The following is a 476-nucleotide window of genomic DNA, read 5'->3' on the forward strand; positions in this document are numbered from 1 at the left end:
GAAGGAGAGAGAGGGGGTATGGTGATGATGATTTCGAATGAGGGAGAAGAAGGTTCGTGATTTACGCCCTTTACCGTCGGAAAATTCCAACGGTATAACACATTGCAAGACGCCAAAATGCAGTATTTCACTAATTGGAGTTACCTTCAGAAAAATCCGACGGTAAACCACCGGTAAATGACGCGCCAAAATAATTTAGTTTTCCTCCAGATATTACCGTCGAATTTATCATTAGAAAACAGAATTCAACAGTAATTGCTTAACCTTACGAATTCGACGTCGTTACCACCGCTAAATCCAATAGTAAATTCAGCGCTACTCTGCAACGCTAAATCCAAAGTACTCATTGTTTTTCTTATAGTGGGACAAAGGAATTAAAACTGGGATTGTAAACCCTAACATTTTACTTAACACTTTTGCATGGTGCGTATTTAGAAAATTAATTTTTATATTTATATAAATAAAAAAGCCGTACT

The sequence above is a fragment of the Arachis ipaensis genome, chromosome B03 (genome assembly GCF_000816755.2).
Source record: "Arachis ipaensis cultivar K30076 chromosome B03, Araip1.1, whole genome shotgun sequence".
Classification (NCBI taxonomy): Eukaryota; Viridiplantae; Streptophyta; class Magnoliopsida; order Fabales; family Fabaceae; genus Arachis; species Arachis ipaensis.